Raw genomic sequence first — 15,954 nt, forward strand, 5'->3', positions numbered from 1 at the left:
CCCAGAACCTGTGTTTGAAGCTGCTGCATCTTCTCTAGGTCTCTGTGAAGGCTGTACCTGTATTTGTTTCACAAACAGGCCGTGTGAATACATGGAAGCCGGTGGAGCGGCTCAGGTTCTCAGTTCGCGAAGTGCAGAGTTACAGCAAACCGGCCGACCACAGGAAGGAGCGGTTGGTGTTGCAGGGCAGAGGTTCCCACATCACAGTGTTTACTAGATGAATGCTCTGGAAGAAGCTGGTAGGTCTGAGGTAGGGCTCAGAGGTCTGCATTTTAAACAAGCTAGGAAACATCAATAAAATATATACATCATATATCCTGAGGCTCTTAGAAATAGGGAGGCAAGATGCCACAGATTGTCTTACCTGCTCTGTAAACTGTTTTCAGAGGAAGACCTTGTTCTGGGGAAAAGGTTGATATGAACTGTTCTCTCCCCAGTTGAGAACAGAAACTTCAAGGATTGACTGCAGTAGGGAGACAATTCCTAGTGACGAAAGAAGCAAGGATTTCCTTTCTTTGCTTCATCTGCCTAAAGCCTTTGTGGAAGTACCTGGCTGCTGTGGTAGAAACAGTCATAGCTTGGGAGGCAGCACCCTGGCCTCACCATGGACTTGCTGTGTAGGCATGGTGCAGTCACTTAGCTTCTCTGAGACTTAACCTTTCCCATCTCAAAGTTAAAGGGCTGGAGTAGATCAGTGCTTCCCAAATGTTGGTCCTGGTCAGGGGAACTTTTAGGAATATAAATTCCTGGGCCTCACCCCCAAAGAATCTTACTCTGTAGGTCTGGGCCAGTATCCCAGAATTGGTATTTTTCAGAGCCCTACAGATGATTCTGATACAGTGGTAGCTGGGAATCACTGGACTAGATTGTCTTTAAAGGCCTTTCCAGATCTATAATTCTATTTAAAGTGTCTAAGGGTTTTAATAAGGAGCCCTGGTAGCACAGTGGTTAAGTGAAGCTGCTAACCGAGAGGTGGGCAGTTTGAACCCACCAGCAGCTCCACGGGAGAAAGATGTGGCATTCTGCCTTCATAAAGATTAAAAGCCTTGGAAACCTTATGGGGTAGTTCTACCCTGTCCTGTAGGCTCACTATGAGTCAAAATCGACTTGATAGCAACGGCGGTGGTAACAGATAGGGTTTTAATGAAAAGAAATTTTTGTTAGAACATAATAGCACAGGGACAAGAGAAGGAGTATGGGTTTATTCACTTTGACTTGTGACGATTGCATGGTTATAGACTATCACTTATTGTACTTAACCTTACTGTGTGGATGTCAGAGGGTAAATACTCATTACCAGAGTCGCCCTCTGTATATTAGCACCCTAATGACCTAACGATTCTGCCAACTTGTAACTTCGGGAAAACACACCGCTGTCTACATGGTCATCTGGTCTCCATCATGTGATTTTGTGAGAGATCCTGCATTAGCAGAAAACCTACAAGATGGCATTAAGAATATTATTAGCGTTGGATTAATGGAGTGAGACAGAAGGATTTTCATGGCACGACAGAGTGGATCTCTCATTAGAAAATGGAAAAGAAATGACTGTTTATCATGGCCTGGAGCTGGTTTTGTTGATAGCTGAATCTGAGGAAATTTAATTGAGGCTTCCCCTCTGTGAGATCTGAAATACTGGAGAACTTAGAATTATTATCCTGAGTTTTCTCTGACATCAGATTATATACAGTGTGTATATAGTATGTGCCTAGATATATTCTCAGTACACTTACCAGATGAAATTGAGTATGCTAGGAATATTTGCAGGTGAATTCCCTTAGATTTTGCAGCTATATCCTTCTTCTTGCTCTGGATATTAATTTGGTTTTGAATATGCATTTATGTCTCAGACTGACATAGTGTTGAGTTCCTGGCAGTGGCTGTTTATATATCATGCCTGATCATCTGAGTGAGTGTCTGGAGCGCTAAGCTCTTAAGGGTAATCTCTTAGATACATCGCCCTTAATCTTCTTTGCTGGGTACTGAGAACACAACGATAAGGAGCCGGGAGAACGGAGAGAGAGTTGTGGGGAAGCACAGCTTCTTCAGTCCCTTTCGTCCATTTCACGTGTCTTTGTAATCCACACCAAGATGCCGTCCTTCCTTGGTTTAAAGTGTCTGGGGAAATTGTGCAACCCTGAGAAAAGCAAAGTCACCTCATCTGAAAGAACCAGTACCAGGGGTTCGTACAGAAGGACACTGGTGGTGGAGGACGTGAGTGTCACTGGGACCCCTTGCCCTGCTCACAGGCGAGCCACCGTCACACATTTGTTGTACCTACGCCCCGAGGACCACTGCCTGTGTGGGCACGTGTTTAACAGCCTTGATCCTCTCGGTAAGTGATGAGTGAAAGAGCCCACTACAGACATGGTTTTATGTTTTATGAGTAAGTAACTAAGTACCAACGCAGTGGTGGTTCAGTGGTGGAATTCTCTCCTCTCATGGGGGAGACCCAGATTCAATTCGCAGCCGGTGCAGCTCTTCTTGCACAGCTACCACCTGTGTGTCAGTGGCACATGTTGCTATGACACTGAACAGGTTTCAGTGGAGCTTCCAGACTGAGGCAGACTAGGAAGAAAGGCCTGGCAATCTACTTCTGAAAATCAGCCAGTGAAAACCCTGTAGATCAGAATGGTCTGATCCGCAACCGATCATGGGGATGGTGTAGGACCGGGTATCGTTTTGTTCATTTGTGTATGGAGGTCACCATGAGTTGGAGCCTGACTTGACAGCAGTTGACAACAACAACAAAGTGTTATCTAGAGCTGTTCTTTGGTAATTTATTCTTCAAAGGAAACACTATACTTAATATATAATTAATGGGGTGGGGAGGTGAGTGGGGTGGAGAATGTAACTTAAGTACAGCTCTGGAGCTAAATTCTGAGTATATTTTTGTCCAGGATATTATGGTCTCAATAACAAACATGTCTCTTTCTAAACTTGGTATGAGTAATTGTCTATAATAGGAAATACAATGGAAAAGCAACCTTTGTAGCCATAGATACTGTTCTTTCATATCATAAAGATGAATGAGAAGGAAATGTTCAAGGCAGCAGATTGATACCAGTATATCATGACCTAAATAAAGCAGTGGTCAGATTGTATCATTGCTTAGAGAGGGCTCGTCTTGTGACATATGTAAAAAGAAAAGAGAAGGTTTATAACATTGAGTGTGCTTATCAAGGTTTCTTTTCAGTGAAACTCATTAAAACGTGAACACTCATCCATCTGCCTGGAAAGAGGTGGAGAAACCTCAGCCTGAGAGTAGTTAACCCACTTTCAGACTTTTTGACATGATAATGATGCCTTTATTAATGAAGATGATACCTACCCAACAGTTCCCTCCTCATCAAAATCAGAACGACAATTAGTACAGGCGGTAGAAGACTATTAGCCATGGTCCCTGTAAGCATATAAAGATGTTGGATGAGCCAGAAAGCATCATATATGCTTGATAATTCTTGGACCACTAGAGAGGATGGCAGGGCTGGGTTAAGGTTAGGTGTGATAACGGAGTTAACCTATACTGAGTGCTGGCTGGGAGGGGCTGGCTAGCTAAGGCAGGACAGGGCACAGATTCTGATAGATGCTGATGGTGACAGCTCCTTGGCTTTCTCACTCTCCAGCTGTCTCCCCCTCGCTACTCCAGGCTAATCCTTCTTAGGAGAGAAACCATGGACCGTACCTTCTGATTCCAGACCTCTTACAAACTACTCTAGAAAGACCATTCAGAGCTGACAATGCTTATTGCAATTAGGGACACCTCCCTCAAGTATCAGATTCACATGCTGGTGGGTGCCTCAAATCCCCTTACGGAGGAAAAACAGATTTATTCCACACATGGGAATAAAAAAAAACTTAAAATGTATATTTCTGTTGGAGCTAATATTTAAAGGTGAATCGTTTGGGGCTTCTACTGAAAGGGATTCAAATCAGCTGTTTTTGGAATGAACTGTTGATGTTCAGGAAAGAGATAAGGCGTGTCAGTAGGGGAAGGCAGGAAGTCAGGGGGAGACCAGGTAAATTGCAGATGAATGAGAGAGTGCACTGGGCAATGGCTTGTCACCAGGTTCAGTCAGGAGAACAAGAGAATAAACAGCATCAAAGAGAACCCTGGGTAAAGGGAAGGGTTACCTTCTCTGGGACATCCGTATCTCAGCAGGGGCAGGTAAGGAAATCTGAGAGATTAGTTCAGTGTTGTGGCTTTGGGGCTGGACATTCCAGATTTGAGTCCCAGCTCTTTGACTTTGTTATTTTGGGAAATTAGTGTCTCCAAGTCCAAGTTTTCTCATCTGTCAAGTATGCAGAATAATATCTACCTTATTTTTTTTATATGATTGTTCTGAGCAGGGCTGTTCCTAAGGTATATGGAGCCCTGGGGAAATATTTTTACAGGGCTTCTGTCTAAATAAACAGTTTGAGTCACTCCAAATCAGTGAGTTAACAGCCCAATGTCAGTTTATCCTGGGGAAGAAATGCCAGCCTCGAGAGAGAGGGTCACTTCCCAGCCTTCTCTACTGGAATCCTGCCAGCTCCAGGGCCTGAGCCACAAGCATAAGTCCTGGAGCTCTTCAGGGCATCTGGTCGACCCCCTGCATGGCCACAGCAGCAGCAAATAGGGAGAGTGAGGAGGATCATTGGAAAGAGCCCTGAAATGGAGGCTGGGGTACCCCACCCCAGCACTGCTGGCCCTGGCTGGTCCCAGGCACCAGAAGGGAACTTAGAAAATTCTGATGAAGGCATGGGGTCAGGGCAGGGGTGCAGCTTGTCCAAGTCTAAAGGCAGTACTGATTATGAGGATTAAATGAGAACATACATATAAAAGTGGTTGGGATAGTGGCAAACACAAACACCTACTAAATGTTAGCAATAGTAATAATAATAGTTCATTATTTAAAAAAAATAATTACTTCCGTCATTTGCCTTCCACTGCTGTGAAGCAATAGAGGCTCAGTTTGGGGGCTGCCAGGGCCCAGGACTATGCAGTACGGGAAGTGGGATTCCCAGGAAGCCACTATGTTTGCTCTGGGTATCCTATTTAGGACAGGTGCATGGAGAAGTGCACGCTTCTGCCGTCATGCGTGTTCCTGTGCTGGTGAAGCCCCAGTGTGCTCAGGAGCAGTCCTGGCAGGGCACTCTGGGATATTTGGCCAAGGCCTCCTGCAGCTGCTAGACAGACCTCAAGATGCTGCAGCTTCCTGTTGTTGTCTGGGGCTCAGCTCCTGCTTTGAACCTGTGCAGGGGCTCCATGCCTTTCAGAGTGCCCCCACTTGTATCTCTCCTTTGTCATGCTCAAAACAACGCTAGGAAGTTGGTGGGGAAGGTACTGTTTTCCCTATTTAAGAACAGGAAAGGAATTGGCAAGAAGCTGGGAGCTATGGACAAAGCAGACATATCAGTGAACTTACAGAATAGCTTCTGCATGTGTCTATAACAGAAGCCTTGGTGGCACAGTGGTTTAGTGCTCAGCTGCTAACTGAAAGGCAGGCAGTTCAAACCCACCAGCCTCAGGACAAAGATGTGGCAGTCTGCTTCCATAAAGATTACAGCCTTGGAAACTCTATGAGGGCAGTTGTACTCTGTCCTGTAGTGTCACTATGAATTGGAATCAACTCGACGGCAACGGGGTTGGTGCACATAACTCTATCTGTAATTGTGGATGCAGTCCCATTGTAGAAAAATGGCTTTCATTCATTGACTCAAATATTGTGTCAAATGCTTTATAATTTTTCTTTGTTTTGTATTACCAATAACTCAGCAAAGCAAGTACTATTTTTATCCTAGCTTTACAGGTGAGGAAACTGAAAACACATGCAGTTAAGAGACTGGCCAAAGTGCATGTAGGTAGTGAGTGGAAGAGCTGGATTTGAACTCAGGTCTGCTGGACAAACAAGGTCATACTCTAAACCTTGATGCTGCATTACTCAGCCCCTGAGCATAAGGACAGGTAACCATGAGTCTGCTGAGCACTAGCACCCACATTTCAAGTTTGTACATAATGTGGCTAGTCAAGTCTTCTAGCAACTCAAATTTAAAAACACTCTTATGAAAGAAATTGCTTCTGCCAGGAAAAAGAGCAAGCATTTCTTTTCCCTAGTTCATAAATACGGGCTTTCCGTATGGAATTTTCTCTTAGTTCTATTCTAGGAACTTAGAGTAAGTTTTTGAACCTGCGTTTCTTTTTGTCCTTCGGAGTTTCTGGGTCTCGTACAAATGAAAGAGAGAGCCCTGGTGGCGCATTGGTTAAGTGCTTGGCTGCTCACTGGAAGGTGGGCAGTTGGAACCTTCCAGCCAAGGGAGAAAGGTGTGGCAGTCTGCTTCTGTGAAGATTTACAGCCTTGGAAACCCTCTGGGGAAGTTCTACTCTGTTCTATAGGATTGCTGTGAATTAGAATCGCCTAGATGGCAAAAAAAAAAAAAAAAAAAAAATTTTTTTTTTTTTTTTTAGATGGCAAGGTTTTTGTTTTTTAAACAAATCAAAGAGCATAGTTAGGGCAGTTACCTCCTTGACAAACAAGCAAGAGAGCCGCACTGTTATCAAAAGCCCTGGGGCTATCTAGAGAGGGTTCAGTGATTATGTCAGTTGAGTTCAAATCCCAAAGCAGAATGTTCTGGACTAGAGACCAGGGACCAAAGTAGACTTGGCAGTCCCATCCCCGGAAAAGCAACTCATATCCCTGAGGATAGAAAGGTGGTTCTGGTCTGGTTAAAGCACTTGCTGTGGCCTCCTTGTTGCATTCAGGCCGTCCCTAGGGATGGGCTTCTCTAGGAATGGTCTCCCCAGGACCCACAGACTCAGATTTACCACACGGTTGAGAGAACCTCATGGGGCTTTGTACATTGTTGTCTCATAAACCTGTTTTTAACTAACCATAACCTATAGCACTGTGATTCTTTAACTTTTCTGTTCGTTCACCTTCTTATCCCGTTCACTATCCCAATTCCATGGATCAGTCATCTATGTCAGAGGCCCAGGGGAAGGTCTTGGATATTGTGGGCCTAAGGCCAGAAGGGCCTTGTTGTCCCCAGGTTGAAGAACATCTTCCTCAACACTCTATGGAGCTTCTCTGTAGCATGTTCCCAGTAATATTGAGGTGGTGTGTTGCGAAAAGGTTTTTAATATCTTGCAAACCTCAGAATCAATTGTAAAGCTCCCCCCCCACCCCGCCCCTTAAATTTGAGAGATGGGTTTGACCTGGGCATAAAGAAATGTATCCTAGGAGATATGACAATGAGGAGCGTCTGGTTCCTCCCCTCAGCCCTGCTGTCCTGATCGACGGCTTCGACTCATGGCTGTTCTGAGACCGAAAGAGGCAACAAGGGATCTGCTGTTTGTAGGGGTAGGCACCACCTGGGGACCTCAGTTCCTCCAGCAGGCCAGGCCTCCAGGGCACGTCCGTGTGCTGATGGGCTGTGGTTCCCTCAAAACAGCAGCCTTACTTTGACTTCTGTTGAAGATGGAAGAGATCGGTGGTGACTGGTTTCTTCCTAATCTTGGAAGGACGTGAAAGGAGAGAGGTTTGAGATTTAAGCTGTATGGTAAAGCATTAGACACTCGGTGTTTTTCCCCTTGATTTATAGTTACCAATAACCCCTGTTAGCCTCCCATATCTTCCCATTCCATTGGTTTAATCGTTTTTCCCAGAATCAAATATTTCAAGTCCTTGACAGTCAGGCCTTGCCTTTCTGTCATGTCCACCCATTAACCCTACATTGGATTTCATTACCACAAGTGTTTGAAGGACTCTTTCATGTTGGCCCTCTTGGCACATGCTTGTGTGCTGCCTGCTGTGTCCTCCTAGTTCTTACCCTTCTGACCTGCAGGCAGGTTCAGTTGAAGCCTTTCCTTCTCTGCGGAGGAAGCTTGTCTTACCTCCTGCTTCATCCTGCTCTGTGCTTCTGAGTAGAGCGCCTGTTTATCTGTCTTACTCAGTACACCACAGAGTTCCTTCTGTGGCATGGAGGGAATCTTATTTATATTTTTTATTCCCATTATACTACCTGGCATGGAAAAAGCTGTGAGTGTGTGAATGAATGAATGTTTTAAAAAATGAAATCACCACAGTAGAATATAATGAGGCATAAGATTGTCCTCCAGCCGTCAAGTGTCTGAAGCAGGAGAAGCAGTAGAACAGAGGAGCCGAGAGGGCAGGGCGCTGGAGTCAGATTGCCCGAATTCACAGTCCAGTCCTGCCCTTTGAAGTTGTGTGACCTGGGCAAGTTACTTAATATCTCTGAGCCTCTATTTTTTCACATGTAAAATACAGATGCCACTACCTACAGTGCAGTAATATTGTGAGAATTAAAAGAAAATGTAAGTATGTAGCACTTAGTAGGTGCTCAATGAATATTTATCTCTTCCCTCTCCTTTTCCCTACCCCAAATCTGTAAGAAGTAAAATAAATTGTATAGATAATAAATGTAATTATTCTTCAAAGGAAGGAAATATCACTTGGATCTGGGTGGCCAGAGAAAGAAATGTAGAATTTGAGCGAGGCAATAGATAAGATTTTCCCAAAATGTGAGTAATAGGAAAATATTAAAATGATATGAGATAAAATAGAAGACATTTTTTCACTTAATTCCTCTGCCTGGATCTGCTTGAACCAGACTTATTTGTGTGTGTGTGCATATGTGTGTGCATGCACGTGGGTGTGTATATGTTGCATTGTGTCATTTTTTTGCTTTTGTTCTTTTTAAGCCACAGGAATGTGGGCAAGTAACTATTTCCTTATGAGATGTTCTGGACCAATTTACTTCTTTAAGTAACTAAATCTGCTGAAATATTCCATTAGTTTTAATTATATGTTCTTAAAAATTAATCTTGCTTAAGGTCAGAGGCTAGAAACCCTGCTGGCATAGTGGTTAAGTACTACGGCTGCTAACCAAAGGGTTGGCAGTTCGAATCTGCCAGGTGCTCCTTGGAAACTCTATGGGGCAGTTCTGCTCTGTCCTATAAGGTCGCTATGAGTCGGAATTGACTCGACAACACTGGTTTGGTTTGGTTTGGTAAGGTCAGAGGCTAAGGTGGTTCTGTTTAAGTTTATTGTTTGGCATTGCTTTTTGTCCTGGCTTTAACATTTTTTGATTTGGACTAAGAGTGGCCTGCTGTCAAAAAAAAAAACCCTGAATTAGCATTATTTGATCCTGGCAATTCTGGGGTATGACCCAGAGTTTATGATTATAGACTCGTGTTAGTTGAGCAAATCAGCCATGAGCCTGGAATGGCCCTGGGATGCAAGACGAAGCTGCCAACAAGAAGGTGGTGTAGCCAGTGTGCTACTGGTTAGGGTGTAGAAGTAGTCAGCAGAGGGGTGATCCCTTCATCACACTTGAGAAGACACCACACCCAGAACGCATTCGAGTACTCCTTTGCAGAATCAGGTTTCATGGGACCTTCAAATTCAAATACGTTGGAACTCAAGATGGACCATGATATGCATTAAAATTCTAGATGTTTGTTAAAGACAGAACTAAAACTTTGATATCAACACCCTCATTTTACAAGGACTGAGAGCTGAGGCCTAGAGACGTAAAGTGACTTTCCCAAGGTCTGTCGTGTAATTGGAGGCAGAATTAGATTAAGGACCTAGGCCTCCTTTCTCCTTGTTTAATACTCCCGAAGAGAATGCCGAAAGATTGTCAAACATTTTTTTTTTTTTAGTTTACTTTGAGACTCAGCTTGGGCGACAGCCCCGCTGTGAAGCCTCTCCAGGCCTCTCAGCCTACCCTCTCCTTATACCACACAAATGCCCATCTGAGCACCTTTGTGCTTGGTTATGTCTATTGTGTGCACGCTTCTTCCTACCAGCTAGCAGGGTCCTGTTGCCAGCAAAGATGTTTTATTGATCTTTGTGTCTCCGCTGCATAGCATCAAACCCCAAAAACCAAAGCCATTGCTGTCAAGTCAGTTGCAACTCGTAGCAACCCTGTAGCACAGTGCTTGGCAAATAAAGGCACTTCATACAATCTTGAATTAAGTCAAAGCTAAAAGTGAAATAGCTTTTTCACTAGAGTGGAAAATTCTATATGTACATTCATGCCTATTTATATATATATACATATATACACCAAGAGGCAGTCATTTGAACAGTACTACGGGATACTATGTGGTTTAAAATCAGGAAAGGTGTGAGTCAGGGTTGTATCCTTCCACCATATTTATTCAATATGTATGCTGAGCAAGTAATCCGAGAAGCTGGACTGTATAAAGAAGAAGATGGCATCAGGATTGGAGGAAGACTCATTAACAACCTGCGACGCATAGATGACACAACCATCCTTGCTGAAAGTGAAGAGGACTTCAATCACTCACTGGTGAAGATCAAAGAATATTGCCTTCAGAATGGATTACACCTCAACATAAAGAAAACAAAAATCCTCACAACTGGACCAATAAGCGACATCATGATAAATGGATAGAAGATTGACATTGTCAAGGATTTCATTTTACTTGGATCCACAATCTATGCCCATGGGAGCAGCAGTCAGGAAATCAAACAACATACTACATTGGGAAAATCTGCTGCAAAAGACCTCTTTAAAGTATGCAAAAGCAAAGATGTCACTTTGAGGACTAAGGCATGTCTGACCCAAGTCATGATATTTTCGGTCACCTCAAATTCATGCGAAAGCAGGACAGTGAATAAGGAAGACCAGAGAAGAATTGATGCCTTTGAATTATGTTGTTGTGGAAGAATGTTGCAATACTGTGGACTGCCAAAAGAACGAACAAGTCTGTCTTGGAAGAAGTACAACCAGAATGCTCCTTGGAAGCAAGGATGGCGAGACCTCATCTCACATATTTTGGACATGTTATCAGGAGAGACCAGTCCCTGGAAAAGGACATCATGCTTAGTAATGTAGAGGGTCAGCAGAAATCCTGGATGAGGTGGACTGATACGGTAGCTGCAACAATGAGCTCAAGCATAGCAACGGTTATGAGAATGCTGCAGGACCAGGCAGTGTTTTGTTCTGTTGTACATGGGGTTGCTATGAGTCAGAACCAAATCAATGGCACCTAACAACAACAACATTTCAATCTTCAAAACTGCTTATATTCCTATAACATAGAGGTCTGCAAACATATCATGTAAAGGACGGTAGGGTCTCTGCTCTGAAACATTATTTAATGGATTTCTTTTTCATACTGGGAGTGCCCTAATGTAGCCCCCAACTTTTGTTTGGTTGCTGTTTGGAAACCCTTCCTCATTCAAGTTTTGTAGCCATAGATAGCAACTGAAATGAATCAGAAATGTCAGGGGTTGTTCTGACTCAGTGCCTAGAAAAAGCAGCTCACAAAAGTATTTATGTGGCTGACGTGGAGAGGGAGAATTTTGATGAAATAGACAGGGTCCCCAACAGGTAAAGATGGACTTGGAAAGAAAAGTCAAAGAGCCACCCAGCCTTCTCCCTCTGTGTCCACCATGACTCGGATGATTTTGTAAGGTTGTTTTTGACATCACTAGAATATTCCAGTTGCTTAACATTTGCTTGCCTTGTGGGGCATTTCCCAGTTCTGTTTCATACCAGCCTTTTGCCTGAAGTGCTGACATGTGATTCTAGTATGTAGCGAGATGTGCTTATCTGTTTTCTCTCCTTCAACCAGACTTGTCCTTAAAGGCTACAGTCAAACTCTGTAATCACTTGTTACCCAGCAGTACTTAAGGGGTAGTGCTTTCGTGATAAGTAACAGTCTCATCTTTTAGATTATCAACTGGGCCAATATTATCCTTCATAAAAATACCATGTGATGTTAATTTGTTTAGTAACACTTCAGCTAAACTTGATCTAGCGTAGATCATGGTCCATTTGGCCTATTTTATCAGAGTTTAAAGAGAATGCAAGGAGCTACTTCCACCCTATTTCTTGGTAGGCTTCTTTATATGGACTATGAGGAATGGTCTCGTTCATTTTCTTTATATGAAGGAGCTGGTGAAAAGAGCCCAAGCAACCTTCTGTAACTCTTCCTGTAGTTGGCGAGATCCGCATTCTCCCTAAAGCCTTCTATCTCCTTTTGCTTAGTGGCACGCATTCCTTCCTTCAGACCTTCATAGCGTTCTCTCAGTGTCTCTGATTCCAGTCCCTTTCCACCTCCATTGGAGTTATTTAGGTGCTTGTGTTCTTTGCTCTACTAGAGTGTAAGCTCTTGGAGGCCCAGTCATCTTTGATCTATAAACAACTTCCAGCCCCTTGGAGGTGATACTTTGCACATCATAGGTGCTTAGTAAACACTTGTTAGCTTAACTGATGAGTCAACAGTCATTTTTTTCACTTCATTCTTCCCTGACATATGTTGTTGTTGGGTGCCATCGAGTTGATTCCAACTCATGGTGACCCATGTGACAGAGTAGAACTGCCCCATAAGGTTTTCTTGGCTATAATCTTTATAGAAGCAGATTGGCAGGTCCTTCTCCCACAGAGCTGCTGGGGGGTTCAAACTGCCATCCTTTCATTTAGCAGCCAAGTGCTTAACCGTTGAGTCACCAAGGCTCCTTTCTCTGAGGTATATGCCCAGATTTTTGTCCACCTGGCTCTCGATTGTGTGGTGCTGTGGCTTGATGCTGTTTTGCAGCTTAGTTGCTTTTTTGTCTTTTGTGTAAAAATTTAATAGACAATGAGCCATGTTGGTAAATACTTAGCACGCTTAGTATATTTTATTCAGGAAGGGAAAAGCTACTGTGTAATCCAGTCCCTAAACTAAGAAGAATTTAAGTTCTAAATATTTCCCTTCCTGACCTCCTTCTAATCTCCCTGAAAACCCGCAACAAATCTAATACATATACAGAATGTTTTCTGTCTTGCTGGGGAGTGTGAGAAGAGAGGAAGAGAAGAAAACTGCCTTCCATACCTCTTTCAAAAATATAGCCAACTGGGCATATGGTGTATAGTACTAGCACAATCTTTGGTAGAATTGTAGCAATATGCAGCTGTTTAAATTTTAAAGAGAACCCACACATGTATGTAAACACAATTGACTGTCGTTATAAAGGGATTCATATCTGCAGAGCTTGATAAATGTCATACGTCACATCTTTTCCCCAAAAAGAAAACTGCAGACTGAAAAGACATTGGGGGCATATTTGCTTATGAGGTAGTTCTTAGTTCTGATCCCTGTTACCAGAGTGAAACCAAGTAAGGCTCAGTTTATGGATTTTGAAGGATGAAGCCATTTAGCACAGGATGAGTGCATACAAATACCATTGTTTATACAGTAAAATGATCAAATTAATCATTGATTTTCTTGAGGGAAAAAAATGACACATTGTGTCGGATGAGCATATTTGACCTCTTCAGGGTATTATTCTATTTAGAATCTGTCTCTATAATCTAAAGTAGAGGACTAGTTGAAAATGATCGTGGATCAAGACAAATTTTTTTTTTTTTTGTAGTATAAAAACTTGGATAAGTTAGATTCTCTTTTGTGCTCACCTCTCTACCACCCCCAGAAGCAGACCCTGAAACAGGGATTTGAGGGCAAGGAATTTGTTTGGAACTAGCCCTGGTGGCTCAATGATTCAGAACTCGGCTGCTAAGTGAGAGGTGGGTGGTTTGAACTCACCCAGTGGCTCCACAGCACGGAGAAAAGGCATAGCAAATCTGCTTCCGAAAAAGCCTAGAAAACCCTATGGGGCAGTTCTACTTTGTCACATGAAGTTGCTGTGAGTCAAAAATCGACCCAATGGCACCTAACAACAGTTTATTTGGAGGATTATCCCAGGAAAAACAAGTAGGGGAGTGAAGCTAATAAGTGGTATGTTATCCAGCCAGTAACCAGTGTGGCAGCCACAACTCAATCCATTCCCATTTCCATTGGAAACTCTAAGCGATCCTGCAGAATGTGCCGCAGAGATATCTTAACCAAGGGACTAAGAAACCGTTCGGGTGTTTATCTATCTCCCCTCCATCTGTCATTAGGTAAGAGCTGCTTCCAGGTACGTGAACTCATCGCACTTGGGTGCTGCTAGTCACCAGGTTTGACTTGTGGAGGTAAATGCTGAGGAACTCTGGGCAGGGCACTGACATGTCACCCACAGATTCCATTGCAGATGATCAACATAAAAAAACATAGAGAGGTATTATTTTGGTAAAAACGCCCCTCCATTCTAATCTGGAATCTTTTGATTATGAGGAACAGAAATCTCTTTGCCCGAGTCAATTACTCAATTAATCAAAAGAGGGAGGGGGATGTAAGAACATAGGTCTCATAGGAACCCAGGGAATGCTGAACAGCCAGACCTCAGGGAGCACAGAATTCCAGGCAGCTCCAGGGCCCGGCAGCTTAGTTCTGGGAAATATCTCACTCTCCTCCCTTCCAGCTGGCTTCCTCTGACACTCTACCCCTCCTTATACCTTTGGTGTAGGTGGCTCTGTGATGCCTGCCCTTAGCCTTTCTGTATATACATATATATATCTTTTTTTTTTTTTTCTTTTTGTGGGTGAAAGGCTTTTCCTGCCCAGTATATATATTGAGGCCCTGGTGGTGCAGTGTTTAAAAGCTGTGGTTGCTAACCAGCCACTTCTTGGAAACCCTGTGGGGCAGTTCTACTCTGTCCTGCAGGGTTGCTATGAGTCAGAATTGACTTGACGAGAATGATTTTTTTTAAATATATATAGAATTGTTTAAAAAATATAACACAACATTTGCCAATTTAACATTTTTCACGTGTACGCTTTAGCAACATCAGTTACATTAATCGTGTCATGCAGTCATCACCAATGTCTGTTTTGGCCTTAACTTTTAATGCAAGTACCCACCACTGGCTGAGACTTTTCTGTATGTCTCTTAGGTCAGATTTGCAGGAGTGAAAACCTAATTGACCCAGCTCATCTTTTTCAAGACAGTATATAAATCGTGAGTCCATGGACAGCCAATGGGTGGGTCCTTCTCTGATGGGGAGTCTGGTAAGGATCCAGTCAGCCATGGCCAAAAAAGGAAGAGTCACAAGGCTTAGCGCCTACTTAAAAAAGGGTAGGATGGGGACAAAAGAGGAATGGATAGGGCAGGGTTCCCCAAAGCACATCTTGACACCCAGGTAATGACTTTATGTTGATTAATGAAAATCTTGTTATGAGAAATTCCATGGCATTTTCATGAACATACAGGCTAAATAATGGAAAAGATAAAAGTACAACCTTATGTGGCTATCCTTAGAACCAATATATTGTCCTTTTTTATTCATCATTCTCTCTGGAGGAAAGAGACTATAGAAATCCTAGATATAAATTAATCAGAAACAGTCTTAGTTCTTGCACAAAGAATTAGAAATAGTAAAAAGGTAAAAGTATGTCATCTCTCTCTCTCTCTTTTTTTTGAAGAACCCTGAGCATACATTTGCCCTGTGATAGTCTTTGCCTTACCAAGTCCAAGAGCTGAGAGTGATGAGATTTTGCATAAACTCTAAGCAAAGGTGAAGTGATTGGGTAATGTGATCTGAGACTGCTTCTATGAATTGCCTAGATTAAGAATCCTGGAGGGTCCATTGGAGCCCTGGTGGTGCAGTGGTTAAGAGCTGAAGCTGCGAACCAAAAGGTCGGCAGTTCGAACCCAGCAGCCACTCCTTGGAAACCCTATGGGGCAGTTGTATTCTGTCCTATGGGGTCACTATGAGTTGGAATTGACTCAATGGCAGTGGGTTTGTTTTTTGGTTTGGAGGGTCCATTGCAAGACATTATCTCTGCTATGAAAACAAAGACAGTTGTGCTCTCGTATTCTTATCTCTCCTCCCACCTCCTAATTTTTTGTTAGTTGTATTATTGTTTTCATATAGTCTGGGCTCACAACATTCCTGTTCTCTTCCATAGTCATAATCCAGTAATTGTGGTATAAAACAAAACCCAGTGCCTTTGGTATAAGTTTCATATTTAGTAGAATCCACTGCTCACCACTAGTCCTTTTGCCACAACCTCTGCATTGCTGAGTTTGACTCATCTATTAATTGGCTTGGTGTTATT

Source organism: Loxodonta africana, chromosome 16 (assembly GCF_030014295.1).
Source record: "Loxodonta africana isolate mLoxAfr1 chromosome 16, mLoxAfr1.hap2, whole genome shotgun sequence".
Taxonomy (NCBI): domain Eukaryota; kingdom Metazoa; phylum Chordata; class Mammalia; order Proboscidea; family Elephantidae; genus Loxodonta; species Loxodonta africana.